This window comes from Octodon degus, unplaced genomic scaffold, assembly GCF_000260255.1.
Source record: "Octodon degus isolate 3935 unplaced genomic scaffold, OctDeg1.0 scaffold00021, whole genome shotgun sequence".
Lineage (NCBI taxonomy): Eukaryota > Metazoa > Chordata > Mammalia > Rodentia > Octodontidae > Octodon > Octodon degus.
Window position 1 is genome coordinate 269,892 of NW_004524597.1, and position 19,060 is coordinate 288,951.

Sequence of the window (19,060 nt, forward strand, 5' to 3'; positions counted from 1 at the left end):
AAGCACTCTGCCAACCCCACGCATACACCCCATCTCAGTTAATTCTCAGTTAATTTTATGGCCTAGGAACTGTTACCCAGTCCCTTTTACACACTGGGGACTGAGCTAGAAAGGGTAACCGTGCCTAAAGACACAGAGAGCCTCTCAAGCTCTCTGTCTCCACGAAGCAGAGTTACATGAGAGAAGCAGAGGCGCGGGGCGTTCTCGGGGCTGGGGCTCGCAGTTGATGCTTTGAGTTTAGGTGGAGAAGGGAAGGCACAGGCGTGTGCCGCAGCGGGCCCCCGAGAAAGAAAAGCGGGAAATCCGGAGAGACGACAGGGTGTCCCGGACTCAGGGAGGGACCGAGGCGTCGAGGCAGAATCCGATAGGGGACACACCAGGGCCCACAAGTGGGGCGCTCTGAGGTCCATGCGAAGAGCCCTGGGGTGAAACTGGGGGTTTTGGGTTTACAGGCATAGTCCGGCACGCGAGTGTCCTGAGAGCAGGGGGCAGATCCAAGGGTGCAGGGAAGGGTCGTGGCTGCTGGCGAGGACTTGGGTGAGGGATGGGCGAGGGGTCACCCAAGGGCGGGGTGCGGAGCGGTGGGTTCGGCAGGGCGAAGCACAGAAGCCTAACGAGTGGGAAGCCCCGCCCCTGCCCGCTCAGCCCCGCCCACCGACCACGCGCCCCGCCCATTCCCAGCGGCTCCGCCCTCGAGTTCTTTTCCCGGTCAGCCCGCGAGCCCCGCGCAGACCTCTGGGTGCGACTGGCGGTGCGGGTGGTGGTGAGTGCGGCGCCAGGGTGAGCCAGGGCGAGCGGCCGGGGATGGGGTGGTTGTGGGGTGTTGCGGAGCTCCCAGAGCGAGATCCTCGCGGAGCCCTCACCTGCCGGGAGCCCCGGGGCCTCGTCCTCGGCAGGGCTTCCGGGAGACCCCTCGGCGGGGTGATGGGGCGCGGGGTCCAACCTCCCGGGGCTTGTTCTGCCGCGTTAAAAGTGGAGTTCGACCCTGAGTTGCGAAGTGGGCCGAACAACTGTGCCACGTGTGTAGGGGTCGACCCCGATCGCGTGCTTTGCTCGTCCGCGGGGTCCCCCTCCCGGGAGAGGCGCGGACGCCCCGGGCTTTTCCGGAAAAGGCGCGACTCTCCGTCGTGGCTGTAGGTCTCTGCGTTGGAGTTTCTAGAGTCGTCATTGGGATTCAGAAACGAAAAGCAAACAAAACAAAAAGCCCAACGAGTTTCCGGGCGCCGCAGATGGGCTCCTCGGGGGCGCGGGCATCGCTCTTGACGGATGAGTTCCTCGCGGGAACTGGGATCATTTTCCGGGGACACTGACCGGAGTGAGCTTGGGCCCCCGGCCGACCTCCCGGCAGCGTGGGGGTGGCCCACTGAGAGCCTAGGTTTCCACCGTTCCTTGTGAGGGCTGGATGCTGGTGAGACAGGCAGAGACCGGTGACAGAGGTGGGCATCCTCTGTCTCTGCTAAGTGCCCACTCCTCTCTGGCTTCCAGGGCAGTGTGGATCTGGGCATTGGGCCCAGTGGGTGTTGTGTTCGAGCTCTGGGTTAGAAGGAGGAGGTTGATGGGGACATGGGTGTGTTCTGCAATGGCCACGCTTCAGAGATCAAGCCAGCTGGACCTTCCCTGCTTTCCTGGTTGGCTTTGTACTGCCCATGAGTGAAGCTGGTGTCTGAATGTCAGACTAAGCTGCGGTCTTTGGGAAATCCAGTTGCTGGAAGCCACAAAACCCTGTGAGCTACCTCCAGACTTCCCAGAGGGAATGTTTCCCTCCCTTTGGCTTGGTGAGCTGGAGCTCACTCAAGAGCTGCCTGGAGCCCAGGAGTCCTTTTCAGGAAAGTCATGATTGGCACAAATGTGTGCTTGATAGCTTCCACTGCCTCATCCCACCCGAGTCTTTTTCTCATCCTGGCTGTTTTAGACTGAGACTAACCTCATGCTTGTAAATGCTTGTAGAAAAAGGCATAAGGCGGTATTTGGAATCCTTCCAGTGTTTGATTTTATCGTTTGGATTAGGATCCAGTGAGAGGGTGACTTGCTGTCCCTGGCGTGGAGTCACGCCCATAGAGCACTCAGATTTCCTCACAGCCAGCCTTGCTGTGCCATGTAAAAGTGCACTCGGTTCTCTAAGAAACATTCATTGTAGATCCACTCTGGGAAAGTGCCATCTTCCCTCATTCTTGTTACTTTAAGGCATTAATAATGCATGCTTTCATTCATATTTGAAAAAGTAATCTTGTAATATTTTTGTGCATAAGTGACTCAGTGTTTGATGTAGGATCATTTTTTTTTTTGGCTCGGAATGCCTTCAGGGCAGGTTTGGCTGGCTTGAGTTGTGGGGATTGAACCACAGCAACCTGAGCCTGACTGCTTTGTTGAAGCAGCCACTTAAAGAACTGAGCTAAGGGGCAGGCCCCCTGTAGGATCATTTTTTTTTTTTTTTTTTGGAACTAGGGATTGAACTCAGGCCCTTGCGCTTGTCAGGGAAGCACTGTAGGATCATTTTTAAAGTCTCTAAAATACTATATTGAAGTAATTCCTTGTCTCTGGTAGCTACATTTCTCTTTGTTCTTTCAGTTGCTTTTATGGGTGATTGTGAAGGATTATTTTTTTATTTTTTGCTGGCTCAGGCTGCCTTAAGGGTGGGTCTAGTGCTGCATGTGGAGCTGAGGATTGAACCACAGTCCCCTGCGCATGACTGGGTTTACCCAAGCAGGTGCTTTAAACAACTGAGCTAAGCTGCAAGCCCCCTTTGGGTGATTGTGGAGAAATAAAATGCCACCCTTGTGTGTGGGGGAATGGCTTCAGGTCCTAAGGGGCTTATGCTAAGGGTGCAAAGGAGGGACACAGATGAAAAAGGAAGTGCTCACTCATGCCCTTTTAACTTGGGGAAGTGTTTAAGAATGGGAGGGAGGGAACTGAGTTTGGGGAAGTTTCCTGGAAAAGCTAAAGCAGGAACACTTTCAAAGAAGCAGGTCTCACTTGGCAAAAGTGCAGAGGGGGTGTCTCCAGGCCTGAGGTCAAGGAGTGTAAAAGTGGACCTATGAGAGGAAAAAACTAGAAGCCATTTCCAGGCTAAGCTGATTTTCAAGATGATAAATTGTATGCTTTGCTGTCTTTAATCTGATCATCCCTGCTGATGGGAGATGAAAAAGGCTGTGGCCCCTTAGGGACACAAAATTATCTGGAAGATGAATCTCTTCATAGCTACTGAGAGAGTGAAAAAAATGGGGCTCTGTAAAAGGAAGACTAACAGTCTTAGCACCGTAACTTGTTCTCCTTTTATTTTTTGTTTTTACTACCATGAACATGGCCTATGGAGCCAGGTGGCCTATCTTGATAGGTAAATAGACTTCTTCATTTCTTTATCCCACATGTTTTTGACATCTCTGGACATACAGCTTGATCAGGGCTTGATTGGTGTTAACTCACTTTAGAATTGTTATTTGAGGTCAAGTAGTACTTTCCTGGTTCCTCATCATTTTATTTTATTGTTTAAGCCTGAGTGACACTCTGGACAGAGGCGGTCACACCTTTGGATCTAATGGAATTTGTCCCTCAGGCCACAGATTACTTCAGTAAAAGAACTGTGTTTGATTTTATTGTACTTGTAGGGGCAGAAAAGTCTAGCCTCTGCTTTCCACACTGCCAAGAGATTTCTATAACAAAGACAAATTAAATATAGGAAAGCATAACAGGTTAATTTGAATAAAATTTTACAGGACATAGGAATCTTCTGAAGTGAAGAATCAAAATCCCACGAAAATCTGTTCGTTTTTATGCTCAGATCCAGTAAGGTATGGATACCTATGTAGAAATGTGACAAGAACAGGATGCAAGCTAATGGGAACAGACTGGGAGACCAGCTCAGATGCCTCCTGGCCCTCTGGGTCATGTGCTTTCCTTTTCCTGGTGGGGCCAGAGCCTCTGGACCCAGGGTCTTAAGACCTACTGTCAGACAGGGAGATGAAGCCTTCCTCAGGGCCAGCTCCCATGCAGGAAGCTGACACACCTGGGGTGACAGTTCAGGCTCAGTGGCTTTGGGGAGAGGGGTCTGGTTCCTGTGGCCTGGTCCAGGAAGAGGAATCCTTTTTCTGGCTGCCTTGGGGAAAAGGAAGCAGGGAGAGGTCAGAGAGCTGTTGTTTCTGTTGCTCTTCCTGTGGTGTCCAGTCCAGAGTCTGTGTGCCACATGCTGGTGTCATTTTCTGCACTCCTAACAGGTTTAAGACATCTCAGAGAAAGGTAATATTACAGAGAGACTGTGGGGATGGTAGCAATTATTCCCTTACCTGTCTTTCTTGTAAGGAGTTTACCAGGATCCAAAGCTCGAGGCTTCAGAGAAAGTAATGATGGAGAATGTCAGCCATTTAGCTCATGGAGACTTAGACTTGGCAGTGCTCCGTGGGTGAATGTAAGGGCTCAGTGTTGGCTTGCCTAAGTCTTGGGTCCAGTGAGGTTATTCATAGACCACGTACGGATGTCTTAAAAATGTACAAATACCACTATTTTAGGCAGTGCGGAAAGTAAAGAAAGAAGTCAGCCATCATTTCATCACAGGAGCACAAGTCTTGCTTATTGGGTGGCTTCTGGCTTTTCTCACTGGCTGTTTTTCTTATAATTGAAATCAGAGTACGCACAGTTTGGTATCCTGACACAGGCTTATTAATGATCTCTGTGTGGTTTCATCAAAAGCCATCATTCATGTACAAAGTGGGGATGTGGTTTCACCAGGAATCCAGTGGGAAGTGGCCCTCTCTGATTGTAGGGAACAGCTCAGTGCTCTATGGATGGAAGCATTTTCCATTCCATTCTTCCAATCAGTGTAATTTATAGTTGCGCCATATTGAACCTGGGTTTGAGCTGGTGGTAATTTTATCTCTTCAGCTTGTGGAGCTAGTGGCCCTGCAGGAACATGCTGAGTTCAGAAGATGTAACTTGAAAACATTTCTCTGAAATATTTCACCATGCTTCTGTGGCTTTTTTTTTTTTTTTTTTTCCTTTCCAGATATACTGAGTTTGAATTCGTTTGGGGTCGGAGTAAAGTTGGCTTGCAGTTTCTCACTTTCTTCTGCAGAGGACTGGAGGTCTCAGTTTCCCCTTTTGTCTAAATCCTTCCTTTTCACCATTTATGATTTAAGAAGCGCCGTTCATTCTATTTGGACATTTTTCTAAAGCCATAGGCAGAGTCAGTTCTATTATGACAGTGTTGCAAAATCTGTATTTTAAAGATTACTAGCTTGTGGCCCTTAGGCTTAGAATTTTAAGCAGTATCTGACTTTGTAACTGCAAATGGGGTAGTACCTTAGGGTTTATGGTGGTGTGGATCTGCAAAGCTACATTTTTGTAGAGCATTTTTCTGCCAGGGCATTTAAAGACCAAACCTTTTGGCCTTCCCAGTAGTTCTCAGTCTTGTTTACAAACTAGACTTTTCTGGAGTGACCTGGCAATTTACATGTGAGTGCCCTTCTTTTGCTGAAGGAATCCTTTTTTTCTTGGGGTCATTTCTGTGATCTACATATTCATGGAAATCTGCCTAGTGTTTCTTTTCTGGGCCCCTGGGCTGTGGACATGGGGATGGAATTGAATATTCTTTTTCTTTCAGGAAGAATTGATTTTAGAGGATTAAGTTGGTGGTTGAAGCGATGCTTTATCTCCCTGAAGGCCTTGCTCTTTTGCGTGTTGATCTGATACCTGAACCTAGAAAATGGTTCATACAGGGGGCAGAGTGTATTTGTAGCAGCATTTACCACCTACATGTGGCTAAAACTACTTTGTGAGAGTTCTGAAATCTCCATTTTAAAAAGAATGAGGATTTGTGGACAAGCAGTGCATTCTGGCTTGAGACGTAACTTGGTAACTCTTTGCTGAAATTCTGGGGCATCATTTTCAAATTTTTCCTTCTGCCTTTGCCCTACCTCCCTGGTTGGAAATGTCAGAAACCTTCCCCTACCCCCCACCTTATTCTTTTGATACTTAGCCAAAATATACTTTTTAAAAATTGTAAAACTGAACTATGTTTAAAATTTTGCATTTTTAGGGGCTGGAGAGATGGCTCAGTGGTCTAAAGCACCTACTTAGAACAAGCTCAGCAAGGCACAGGGACGGTGGTTCAATCCCCCAGCACCACATGCCAGCCAGCCCTGCCCCCTGGTGGGCTGAGCTGGCCACACACACACACACACACACACACACACACACACACATAAATAAAATTAAAAAAAAAATAAATGAAATAAAATTTTGCATTTTTAAAATCTAACAGTGCTTTTGGGTGAGAGTTGCCTATTCTGCGCATCCTGAAGTTTCATTATGATCATTTATAAAGCGAGTATGATCTCTGGAGATATTTAAACTTTACTTGCTTTTTTAGTGAGCCTAGACTTTGAGCAGTGAGCTGGCACTGAGCTACATGCCCAGCCCCTAAACTAACTGTATCAGTCAGTGTTTACTGAAGAAACAGATACAACACAAGATACACAGCTTCGTAAGAATTTACAGGATTGGCTTACAGCTGCTGCCCATACAATCAGATGTGGAAGAGTGCAGAGGGTCTGCCTGCGCCCTGGAGACCAGAGGATCCATTTGAAGGTGTGGAGCTCACTGTGGCGTCTCCTGTGAGCCCCTATCAGGAGGGAGAGTTGCGCTGGAAGCCAGGAGGTGACTGACATTCAGGATGAAATGAAGCCCCGAGCTCCACTGAGGAGACAGAAGCAACCCATTCTTCCTCATTTCTCCTTTGCGTCATGGGGTAGGAGAGCCACCCTCGCATGTGGAGTTGCTCAGCCAGTTTTGTTGAGCTTATCTTTCTCAAGTTGACACCCTCAATCCACCATCACACTGTTGGGATGATTGTAACATTAACATAGAGAAGTCCCTTGCAGCCCCACTCAGTTCCTCTCAGGTCACTGCAGTATATTTGTCAGAGAAAGAAACCGCTGTGTGTGTGACTGCTCGCTCAATTCCATTCTTTAGTTGGAGCTCACCACCAGTTTTTCACTGATGTCCATTTTTCTGTGCCAGGATCTGCAGTGAATTACTCGTCCCAGATCCGCGGCTGTGACAGTTTCTGTCCTCTTCACAACCCTAACAGTTTGGAGGAGCAGTGATCCGGAAGTCTGGGGAACGTCACTCAGTTTGGGTTTGTGTGATGTTCCTACTCGTGATTACACTGGCGTCATGGGTTCTGGAAGAGACCCCAGAGCTTTCTCAGCCCGCCCCGTCCAGGGCGCAGGACAGTGATGCGCGCGTTCATCTTCCGGGGTAGAGTGGAACGAGGCGGTGTTTGCCTTCTTCAAAGACTGTAGACTTTCATGTATGTGGTAATGTGGCTCAAGCCCCATGCTAGGAAAGTACTCAGCCACAGAACCACATGCCAGGCTAAAAATAGACCTTTTTTGCCAGGCATCTTAGCACACATCTATGTTCTAGCACTCTGTGAGGCCGAGGCAGGAGAATCACAAGTTTGTACATGGGCTGGGCAATTTATTGATGTAGTGAGACTCTGTCTCAAAAAAATTAGCTGAAGATTGTAGCTCAGATTGAAAGAAGGCCTTAGGTTCAATTCCTAGTACTGGGGTGAGGGGGGCAGAGAAAGTGAGCTCCTGCTAGAGATACTTTGTGGTGTACAGGATATTGGGGTCAGATGGACCCCTGACCCTCGGCTCCGTGGAGCTGCTCTGTGGGGTGGCTTTCCCTGTTGGGAATCTAAAGGAACACAGCACAGCCCTTGCCCTGTGGAGCATCCCTTGCTCCTGTTAGGGAAAACTGCCTGGCACAGGGAGCTGTTAGGAGGCAGGCAACAGCAGGTGCCAGCAGACCTGAGTGAAGTGGGAGTGGTGTCTGGGAAGTGGGTGGGAGAGTGTGCCAGGGACCTCTCCCTCCTGACAGCAGATCTTTACACCTTGCTAAAGGCAAGACTGGTTGCTATTCTTTTCTAGGCAGCAGTAGTTAGACACCCTGCAGTATCTGGAATTTGGCCAAAGCCCAGAAAGCAAGCAGATCCAAGCCTCGAGGAACACAGAATGCTCAGAGCAGAAGCTCAGACCAGTCCGCCACACTCTCAGCAGCCCCTGGGAGCGCTGTAGGGTCAAGAGAGCTTTGTCTATACCCTGGGAGGCTGCCCATCCTGGGCAGATGAACAGGAGAAAAAGGTTGTAGACATTACATGTACAGGAGCATTTTGGGAGAACCACCTGAAATCTAGAACCTTCTAGACTGGTATGGGAGTAGGTAATGTAGGGAGTTGGTGATCTGTGAGACAGTGGGCCTGTCAGACAGGTGACAGCCTTTTGACAGAGTTCTGTGCAAAGGGCTGACCTTTGGTCTTCCTCCCTGTGGTGAGTCACTCATCCTCGTGACAGATTCCTGTATGATTTCTTGCTGGAGAAACCATTTCCTGTCAAATGACAAATTCAGAGAAAGGTCCTGTGCTTCTGGGGAGACAGGAGCAGAGGCAGGAGAGCTCAGCATGCCAAGGAGTTGCGTGTGGGGGTTCATTTTCTGAGCCTCAATAGGCTGTGGATCAGAATGCAGCCACAGAGGCCACGGCTTATGTGTAGAGACATGGTTTTCTATACTTGAAGAAAATTTCTGAGCCCTGTGTCTATGGCCTTTGATGTGTGTTTATGCCAGCGGGATCTGTTGGGTGGCGTCTGCTGTGGGTGGCTTCTCCTGGTATCCAGGGTTCGGAGGCTTACTTTTAGGAACTGAACTTCTTGGCAAGAGTTGAGTACTTTTCTGTGGGGGCGGGTGGATTCTAGGGGCTGTTCTGCCCCTGGCTTTTTTTTTTTTTTTTTTTGGTTCATGCTGGGGATGGCACCCCTGGGGCGTTGCGAGTGCTGGCACTGTTCTACCTTGAGCTTCGCCTCCCCAGGCTTTCTCCAATCTTGAACTGGAGCCCTCTATGTGGTCCCCAGAAGGCCCAGCCTGGTGCCCCCTGATGGTGGGAAGGCTCCTGCATCTCTACCACACCTTATTGGCCCACTAGGTGCCTCTGCCCCACAGGGGTGCCGATAAGGGACATCATCCTCATTGCTCCTTTTTGGCACTTGGTTTTGGCACTTGTTCCCTCCCAGAGCCAAGTCCTAGACCCCAGACTCAGTTTCCGCTTTGTGCCTAATCCTGCATCTCTGTCTTCTCATCCTTAGGCACACAGGCTTTAGAACCTTTGAAGGTAAAAATGGGTCATAGTGCAGAATCAGGAAAAATACTTTGTGCCCATGAGCGGCGTGCTGCCAGTATGAACTTGGAGATGACGCAGCGGAGTGGTAGAAGGAACATCTTCTCCCCAGACAGTAGTTAGCCCTAGGTGCGCTTGGGGTCTGATTTCTAGGACCCAGGTACCATAACATCTGCCTAGACTGTGCGCACATCTGCCTCTGCTTCGAATCATCTCCACATTGCTTCTGGTAATTACTTCTAGCAGCCAATAGTATAAGGTAAATATAGGTACATTATAGGCCATTATGCTGCATCGTCTAGGGGACAGTGGCAGCAGAAAACCAGTCTGTACTTGTCCAGTACCAGTAGTTCTCTCAAATATTTTCAGCCACAGCCCATTGACGCTTCTGATGAGGAACAAGGATGTGGAGGGCGGCCTAGCCAGAACCTCTAATCGCTATGCAAACAGGGAAGAACTGAGCAGGGCCACAGACTGGACAGGGACACAGTTCAAGGGACAAAGGCTGTGAGATACAAGGACACTGGAAGGAGGCCCGGGGAGGTTTGTAGAGACTTTTTTCGTCTAAAATGAGAGCTTTAATTCTTTGTTGACTATGTCAATGTTGCTGCAGGTCAGGAATGCAAGGGATCAACAGAGGCAGTGCTGCGCCCGCCCCACTCAGTCCACCTACTTCTCCTCCGCAGACGCCCACGGGACTTATTTGCGTGTCCTTTAGGGATATAAGAAGAAACAGGACATAAATAGATGGCTTACTGTAAACACCATTCTGGCTTCTTCATGTGTCAACATAGCTTGGAGGTGACTGCATTTCCGCACAGAGAGCTTCCTCGTTCCATTTTGAGGGCTGTGTGGCCTTTCCCTGGGATGGGCCAGCCCTCCCTGCGGACAGTTGCTGCCCGTCTTCCCAACGTTAGAGGGAATGCACCTTGGGCCAGAGTGGGGTCATCCTGAGTGCAGACTGCCAGAGGAGTAGTTCCTGGTCTCCGGACTTCTGCACATTAGATTTTGGCAGATGCCCCCAGAGGTGAGCCTCAGTTTACCCTCCCACTAGCACTTTTTGGGAGTCCTTAGTTTCTACATCTAGGCCAGCTCAGTGGGCTGTCAAACGTCTTGTTCTTTTCTGAGTGATTGGGTGAAAAATGATATCATAACATCAGTTGCAGGGTTTTTTTTATATATATAATTTTTTTTTTTTTTTCCCAGTGCTGGGGATTAAGCTCAGAACCTTGTGCTTGCCAGGCAAGCACTTACTCTACTGAGCTGTCTCCCTGGCCCCCTTTTACAAAATTTTTATTTTAGCATAGTTTCAGATTTACAGACAAGTTACAAAACTAGTAAAGTTCCTGTATCCTTACTCCACTTTTGCTGCTATGATATGACAACCTAAGACTAGTAACTTATAATGAGCAGAAATTTACTGGCTTCCAGTATCAGAAGCTGCAAATCCAAGATCTAGCTGTTGGCATTTGCCGAGGGTCTCCTTATGTCCTACCGTTGTTTGAGATGGAAAAGGAGAGAAGTCCGAGAGAGACAGAAGCCAGAGACAGTGACTTGATGGGATTCATTCAAGCCATCACATTCTGCTCCACACCTCTAAAGCCCATGGCAGCTTCACATACAAGTTATTTTCATCCTAACCCAGTAGCCTCAAGGCCCTGGCTTGTTCTAGGGCCAACTCAAGTCCAAAGTCCAGAGCCTCTTCTAAGAAGTCAGACTGGGTGGAGGCTCACGCATGATTCACTTGCAGGTGAATTTCCTTCCAGCCTCAGGCCTGTGAAATCAAAAGTAGGGAAATCAGACCCTTTCTAAAGGGGGAAATTGGCAAGAAAAAGAAGTAAAACAGGTCTGAGTTCCAAACCCAGCAGAGTCGGCAACATTAAATCCTAAGGCTCCGGGGCAACATTTCCCTGTGTGCTACCTCCCCAGGCCTTGGTCCTGCCTCACCCTACAGCAGGACTGGACTCTCAGGCCTACAGCCTTCCTGGCTGTGGCTCTGTTACTGGCCACCAGGTCTGTGTGCTCAGGTTCTTCTGCGTGCCGCTGACCAAATCAAAGGAGCCATTTATCTTTGGTGAAAAGGCAAAAGGGATTATTCCAAGCCAGTTTTGGGGAAATGAGGGTCCTCATGGCCCAGATCTCCATCTCTCCCCACACAGATTGTGGTGGGGCCTTGGGGGAGGGATCCGATGACACAAGGATGTGTGCTGGCCAGCTTCCCACCTGCAGCCCCAGCTGCACCTGCCCTTTATCCTGACTGAGAGGAGAGGGGTGGTCCTTAATGCCAAGGCTTGAGTGAGTTTGAACAAGTCCCTAAAGAAAGCAAATCTCTAAAGAAAAAAAATTTTAACTTCTAAAGTCCTGCGTTTCTGAGCTGGCTCTGGCTGCAGGCTGGAAGCTGTCAAGTCGCTGGGTCTAGTGGGTTTGCCCCCTCTTCCCCAGGTGCTGCCTGCATCTGGCTGTGCCCAAGCCCCGAGGTGATCCATGCATCCATGGAAAGATAGGTGGAGGAAGCCACGCCTGCCAAGACTCCTTTCGGATGCTGCCAAGGTTTATGGCTTACACTTTACTGAGTGGGTGGCCTGGGCCTCGGGCACCTGAGAGGGTGCAGTACCAGAACCTGGGCACGAGAGACTTCAGGCTCTGTTGCTTTGTTCGGTCCTTGATTGGTTCTCCTAATGAGGCCTTTTCCTTGTATCAGGGCCAGGCTGAGTTTTTCAAACTTCTTCATTCGACTTCCTTTTTAATTATAAATTCCACCGCTACGTACATTAATTTCATTTTACTGGTGTGGTTACAAGAAGCCATACAGCACTTTCTGTGTAGAGATTTCTTTTACCAGATAGCCTTGATTGTTACCCTTCAAGCCTGCCTCCCACAAAGCCCTGGGATGGACACAGCTCTGTCCAACTCTCTGCTTGCCACTGTCTAGCAGGAAGGGCCTGCGTGGGAGTTTCCAGGTAGCTGCATCCTATTTCCATCTGAGTTCTATTAATTTTATTGACTTTGAGGTAGAGCCTCACTAACGTAGCTCTGGCTGGTCTTTGAATTTGCAATCCTCCTACCTCAGCCTCTTGAGTAACTGGAATTAAAGATGTGTACTACCACACCCCTGGCCTTCTCTCCCCCCTTCCCTGTTTAACAGAGAAAGCAGAGCTGATTTGGAGAGCCCTGAAGAGCCAGCTGAGATCTGAATGAGCCTGGCAGGGCCACTATAGGTGCAGAGCATCTGGAAGCTTGTGGGGCTTGCCGTCATAATCTTTTCTCTGACTTGATTGCCTCTTGCAAGTCCTTAGTGATGACACTGGGCCCACCAGGTAATCCAGGATCACCTCCATCTCAGGATCCTTGCTTTGATCCTGTGTGCAGAGTCCCTTCTGCCACTTCAGGTTGACATCCACAGTCAGAGGTTGTGGAGTAACTGGGTGGGACCTCTCTGTTTTGGGGGGGGGGGCTTGTGGGAGGCTCAGGCAGGCCCTTCCCAGTGTCAGTCTGCTTCCCTGTGGGGAACTGTTGGAGCCACCTTTTACAGCAGCAGCCCATGTACCTTGGGTCCTGAGCACATGGCTCTCTCTGCTGCTCTCTGAGCTATTAAGTGCAGCTGTTAGCCCATTTTCCAGATCAGGAAACCCAAGCCCCAGAAGAACTCAGCAGCTCACCCAGGTCACACAGGCTGGAGGTGGCAGAGGTGGGATTTGAACTGAGGAGACTTGGCTCCAGGGTTTCTGTGGCTTAACAGGTACCCTAAAGATCCATTGCCCTATCTTTCTTTTGGCCCTGTTCACACATCTTCTATGCCTGTCCTTTCTGAACAGCCATTGGGTATTCAGGTGGCCAGGCTCATCTGCCCTGAATTATGAGGGTGAAGCCTCCTATCTATGTACATGATGGGAACACTTAGAAGTGTGTGACTTTCCTGTGTATTATGGTATTTTTAGTACAGTGACATCTCCATGACTCCTCTGAGCTGTGTGGCCTTGGATTCCCCACAGGCTAGTTCTTGGCAGGCTTTTGCTGTGAAGCCTGCATGCTGTCTGCAGGTTCAAGGACAGTGCTTGAAGCCGGGCTTGTTGGCGCATACCTGTAATCCCAGCACTTGGGAGGCTGAGGCAGGAGAGTCTTTGTGAGTTCAAGGCTAGCTTAGGCTACAAAATGAGTTCAAACCAGCCTGAGCTGCATAGTGAGACCTTGTCTAAAAAAAAAAAAGAAAGAAAGAAAAGAAAAAAGAAAGAAAAAAACAACAAAACAAACAGCAACAAAAAAACCCAGTGTTTGGCCTTGGGCTCCATTCTTCTGTCCTTGACCTCCTTGTCTTGGGTTCTGCCTGTTGGTCATTTTGTCTGAGCAGGTAGGGACACTGACAAAAAGTGATGCAGGAACATAATGACGATGACAACATCCCCATCCTTTCTGTGTGACAGTGAACACTGCCAGTGGAGCTGCCTGCCAAGGTGCCCCCGTACCTGCTGGCAGGAGTCATTGGTATTTGTGACATCTTGGGGTGCAGTCAGGTCAGGACCTCAGACTTTACTTGACACCCACAAAAAGAAGGCATTGTTGGTGTGGAGTGACAGGCATCTCTGAGTTTGATGGGGTGGTGGCACCAAGGACCTACTGGAGTCACAGTTTTGTATGGCTCAGACAGTTGGGGCTCAGAAGTCAGACTGCTTTGGCGCGTTGAGTGCTTCACACTGCAGGACAGTGTAGGAGGTTACTAGGAGGTCTCTGGCCATCTCTGCCCTCCAGTGCCCCACCCTGTCTGTCTTTCTTAGAAAACAGAGTTCTTCCCTGACAGGGTCAGAGAACTTGGAACTGGAATTCTCTTCTGTGGAGACACTGACCCTGGTGGAATTCTTCACCCCACTGGGCTGACAGTAGATCCCAAGACCCTCACTCCAAGGCCCTGACCCCCTGGCCTATACCCTTCTTACTCTCAGCCACGAATGGCTGCGTGCAGAGCCGCAGCCCTTGTGCAGGGTGCCGATGGACCAGCCCTGGGGAATTGCTGGGAGGAAGCACAGCCCCACTCCGGTCTTGGAGATTGGGGCTTGTTTCCTGTCTAGTCTTATCTTGCTCACAGGCCTCCCTCGTGCTTCCCTCTCAAGTCTCCGCCCACGCATGGCCTTGACCTCCAGCCTGGTCCCTCAGCCTGGACAAGCAGCAGCCTTACAACGGAACACAGTCAGACCCTCAAGGGTCTGTGGAGGATCTGAAGGAGCCCAGGCTCGGGAGAGTGTTAGTTAGGGGATACCGTGACGTTTGAGCTTCGGAACCTCCAGTTACCTTGGCTGCTGACCTGTGAGGCTGGCTGGCTGTCTCAAGATTTCTTAAACGTCTTCCTTTAAGCACTGCATTCTCAGATTCATGGTATCAGCTCCTCCTGTCTCTTTCTATCCTAAACTTTTCCCCCCTGCAGTGCTGGCAATGAACCCAGGGCCTTTGAATTGAGCTGCGTAGCTAGCCCTTTTTATTTTTTATTTTTCTCAGACAGCATCTAGCTAAGTTGTTTAGTTACCCAATCTGGAATAAAAAGGAGATCCTTCTGCCTCAGCCTCCCAGAATGCTGGAATTACAGACACGCACCGTCACTACCAGTTTCTTGGTGTCCTTTTTAAACCTATAGATACTGCTTTCTACAAATACTTACTGAAGCCCAGGGGTGATTAACCTGTTCTGTTTTGCTTGGGACTTCCCCACATGTGGTGCCAAAGGACAGGTATCCAGATCCAGACATATATCAGGGGGGAGTGCTTGTGTGCCCACATTTTGTTGAGTACTTTTCCCAAATGGGTTCTTTAATCCTCCCAAGAGCCTTATGAGGAAGAAACTGCCTGTGTGCCCATTATACAGATGGGCAAACTGAAGTACTGAAAGGCAAGCTTTAGGGCACCACGGAGGCTGGATGAGAACCTGAACTGTATGGGGCCCGGGGAGATGGCTCAATGGAATAAGCACTTCCCTGGCAAATGTAAGTGCCTGAGTTCAATCCCTGGTTCTGCCAAAAAAAAAAAAAAAAGAACCTGAAGTGTGGCTCCAGACTCTGTAGCTTGACCTCTGTACTGTGCAGACAAATCCGAGGAGGAGTGAATGAATTCTCCCTGAAGTGGCCCAGAGCAGGCTTCGTGTGTGTGTTTCCCCCTCCAGCGCTGGGTATTGACCCCAGGACCTTGGCACTGAGCTGTGTCCTCAGCCTTATTTATTTATTTTTTGAGCCAGGGTCTTGCTAAATTGCTAAATTGCTTGGGCAGGGCTTGCATTTGTAATCCCCGAGTTTCAGCCTCCTAGATTACTGTGGGATTAGAGGTGTGCACAGGCTAAAATTAACCATGTTAAAGTGAAGAGATTGGTCGTGTTTTTATTTAACACTGTAATGAGTCTATCACCCCAACGCCCCCTCCCAGCAAACCCTGTTTCTCTCAGTGCCTTTTCTGCCATCTCTGGCACTGCCAGTTGTGGGCATGGAAACGTTTGTAGCCCTTTGTGTCGAGCTTCCCCGTGACAGCACTGTTTTGAGGTTGCGCTGTCCTGTCCGGGACCCTGGAGGGTGAGTGTAGTCTTCAGAAGTAGAGCCTTTATTTTGAAATAGGGACAGTGTTCTGTAGGGTTTGGGTCTGCAGACACTGAAGGCTTCCCTGCTGCAGACCCTACCTCATAAGGTGATGGAGGGACTCTCAGGGGTGGGCGCTGAGCCCCCACGGGGCTATTCCAGAGAAAGCTGGAGCTGTCCAGGCTGACATTTTTAGAAGTAAATGTGTGGCTGAAATGAGGTCCCTGGTAGTTTATGTCTACCTCCTGAGTTTTCAGAATCAATTTTTTAAAAATGTATTTGGCACAGAGTCTCACTTTGTAGCTTGCACTCCTGGTGATCCTCCTGTTTTCAGCCTCCCCAGAGCTGGGATTCCAGGCGCGCGTCACCACACCGGGTCTCAGTGACCGGCTCAGTGGGCCTGGGGGCAGGGCCAGTGCAGTGGGGATCATACCCTAGTCACCTAGTCCACTGAGCTATCCCCTTGGCCCTTAGAATCAATTTGTTAATATCAGCTCAGATTGCTGAAGATCCCTGGGCCTGAAGGTGTGGCCTTTCTCTTGAATTTTTGAAAGTATCTACAACTCTTAAAGCCCGAGGCAGGAGGATCACAAGCTCAAGCTTAGCCTGAGAAATTTAGCAAGGCCTGCTTCAGAATAAGGAAGGGCTGAGAATATAGCTCTGTGTGAAGGCCTTTGGCTCAATCCTTAGTTCTGAGGGTGAAAAAAAAAAAATCCAGACCAAGTAAGTTGGCAAGGGATCGCTCTCTCCCAGGAGAACCGCTTCACATAAGCAGCCTGGGTGGCTCCTTCATTTCAGAGAAATTCTGAGCTCTTCCCAGCCATGAGGGGGAAGAGCGTTGTGACTATCCATACCTGATTGATCATGAAGATCTTTGTTTATGGGAGAAGCAGCTTGCTTGGAATTGCAGAGTGCTTGTGGACAAAACTAGCTGGCAGGCATTATTTTTTAAGCCTGGGCTGTGTCAGAGTGTGGAGAGGCGAAGGACGCGGGCCCCCGCGCAAGTTCATGAGCGCTGTTCTCACCACAGATCTGTGTGATTTGGGGGGGGGGGTTGTGCAAAATGAGGCTGCTGATTTTGTCTGGGTCTCCTTTGGTGAGGTCTAAAAACAACTCAAGTGCAGTGGCTGTCAGTTCAAGCCATCACCTTTCCATGTGACTTTGGACAAACAGTTTAACAGCGTTTTATCAGTTTATGAAGAAGATATCTTAATTCTGGTCTTGTTGACTCACACAAGAGGGTGAATTGCACATTTTGTTTCAGTTAAAAAAAGTCCTCAAGGCTTCCTCTGACTGCATTTTTTTAAAAAACAATTGAGCCTCCTGTCTCACCCTCCCCAGCCCTGGGATTATAGGGGTGTGCCACCACACCTGGTTTTGGTGGCCAGCACAGCGCCCATGCAGTACCAGAGATTGAACCCTGGTCCTTGTGCTTGCCAGGCAGGCGCTTAGACCACTGAGCTATCTTCCTGGCCCCCTCTGACTGCAGGTAGAGGGAGTTGGGAGAGAGAGATGGGTACTATAGAAAGTAGATTGGCTCTCAGAACCTTTGGACTTGAAGTAGCTGCACAGTGGAGACTAAAGTCACTTGCAGCCCCTGGTATTGCCTGATGTGCTCTTCTGTCCTTCCTGTGCAAGGTCTCCAGCATATTGACTGGCTGAGCCCATAGGCTCCTCCAGTGACACTAGGGAGCAACCCAGTGACTGGAGAACCTGTTCATCCCAAACACCTGCTCTTACACACCCTGCATTCTCAATAGGGTGCCCAATGGTGTGTGTGTGGGGGGCAGAACCAAAATTTTAGATGTGACAGTAGCTATGTGACCCTCTGCAGCTCAGCTCCACCCAGTAAAACCTTATCTCTTAGTATTTCATTTCCCATGCTACACAGAAATTAAGTTGTATATTAATTAATTAATTAATTAATTGCATTTAAAACAGTTTCATATTTGTCTCCCTAGGATGGGGTAGCTGCAGGGAGATGAGGGCTGGGAAGCTAGTTGGTTGGGACTGCCCCAAAACACAGGCCGTGGGGCCCGCGGTGGCCATTGGCCCTTCCCTGCTTGTTTTGAGAGCAGTGTCCTGAGAGAGAGCCAGAGAGCAAGCCGCTGAGACCTGGAATCTTGGAATAAGATCCCAGGAGCCCAAGGGGCTTAAACCGCAAATGAGGAAGTCAGGCCCAATCGTACAGTCAGTTATGGCCATTTTCTGAGTTGAAGTCATGTCTCTGCGGGTATGAGCCTCTTCCCTTTTCTTCTCTGTGACCAGCAATCGCATCTGGCTATCTTAGCTTTCAGGGCCCCAATGCAGCGTGGACGTGTGGAAACAGAGATTGCCTAGCAGAGTGGTTCCCTGAGTTTGGGGACCTTCTGAATGTGGGACCCTGCCTAGGCAGCTGCCAGGGTCACAAGCCTGCAAAGCTGGCCCTGGTCCTGTTTTCCATCTTTCAAGAATTCCTCTCTCTAAATTTGGAAGAGAGTCATTCCGAAATGGGGAAAACAGAAATCCCCAACTCTTTGCATTTTCTTGGTAGACTTTGGGGATGGGTGGAGGTGGATGCATAATCTCCTTCAATGAGCCCTCTTTTAGAGGCTCAACAGAATCCCACTCAGGCAGGTCCTAATGACAAAGTTAAACAACCATGGAGGGAGGAAAGAGCCCCTTGTGTGTGCCTGTATTTCCCCTACAAAGCTCCAGTTGCTATGACAACCCAGACTCCTTGGCCTGCAGGACTCCAGGAGTGTGCTGATAACCCAGTTGCTCAGGGCTACTTGGAGGGATTCTCCAAGGCTACACTTCCGGGATGGCTAAACTGGCTGTGCTGCTTCATTAAACTTTCCTAACCTTTTCTGTTTGTTCCAGATGAAGGGGAAACTTTAGTTCGAATTTGTACTAGGGCCTCATCACACCCAGGTGGCCTTAACTTTTGATGATAGCAGTGGGCATGCTCGTGTGTGTGTGTGTGTGTGTGTGTGTGTGTGTGTGTGTGTGTGTGGTGGGGAGGGTTTCACTTTTGAGCTATCAGGCAGGGGTGGGGGGGGGAGTAGGTGGCCTCCAACTCCTTTCCCCAGGGGAAGCCAAACTAAAAAGAAATGGGGGTGGGGGACAGAAAATGAAACAGCATTCAGGCTAGGTAGGGAAGGTGGGTAGCTTAGCGGCTTTTCCCTGCCTTGGGGGCCTGAGAGAAAAAGGCTGTGGAATTTAGAAAACTTTCAAGCCAGCTGATTAGAGTTTTCTTTTTACTCTCCTGGCCTGACGCTGTTGTTTCTTTCAGAATTATAAATGTGTTTATGTGTCTGACTAAAAGCAGGGCTCTCTGGCCTTGCGGTAAAGTTCCAGAAGAT

At 49.5% G+C, this 19,060-nt stretch overlaps 1 protein-coding gene across 3 annotated transcripts in view; it reads left to right on the forward strand.

Moving 5' to 3' along the window:
* The first annotated feature begins 699 nt into the window (after nt 1-699).
* Litaf (lipopolysaccharide induced TNF factor) overlaps nt 700-19,060 on the forward strand; it is a 29,107-nt gene continuing 10,746 nt past the window's right edge. Inside the window, exon 1 of one of the 3 annotated variants that reach the window (XM_023711562.1) lies at nt 700-780. The gene's annotated coding sequence lies outside the window, so the exon portion shown is untranslated. Of the gene's footprint in view, nt 781-1,291; nt 1,316-18,113; nt 18,120-19,060 lie in introns of those variants that run through there. The other 2 variants (XM_004627752.2, XM_023711563.1) reach the window with 2 other exon arrangements.